The sequence below is a fragment of the Bison bison genome, unplaced genomic scaffold (assembly GCF_000754665.1).
Source record: "Bison bison bison isolate TAMUID 2011002044 unplaced genomic scaffold, Bison_UMD1.0 scf7180017864368, whole genome shotgun sequence".
Lineage (NCBI taxonomy): Eukaryota > Metazoa > Chordata > Mammalia > Artiodactyla > Bovidae > Bison > Bison bison.
In genome coordinates, this window is record NW_011494940.1 from 6,158,068 (window position 1) to 6,158,376 (window position 309).

Consider the following 309-nt stretch of genomic DNA (forward strand, 5'->3'; position numbering starts at 1 on the left):
GAGCCCCCTTGTTCCCCACTTTAAGGGACACTGGGAGGGGCACATGCCTTTTGTCCCCTCTGCCCCTCACCCAGTCCTGTACACCTGAACGCCTGTTCCCAGGTGACCCCTCATCCTCCTGCCCTGGCTGCATCTTGCCCACATCCCCAGGCCCCACCAGTCTACCAGGTCAACATCACCTGGGGTGGACATCCAGAGCAAGTAGGACCTCCAGGCCATCGAGTGCAGCACTGAAAGAGTCACACACACACACACACACACACACACACACACTGAAAGATAGAAACACACACACAGCAACACAAACGG

At 57.3% G+C, this 309-nt stretch overlaps 1 pseudogene; it reads right to left on the reverse strand.

Annotated features, from left to right (window-relative positions):
* The window catches only part of LOC105000162, a 10,488-nt pseudogene that overhangs the window by 7,314 nt on the left and 2,865 nt on the right, over positions 1-309 (reverse strand).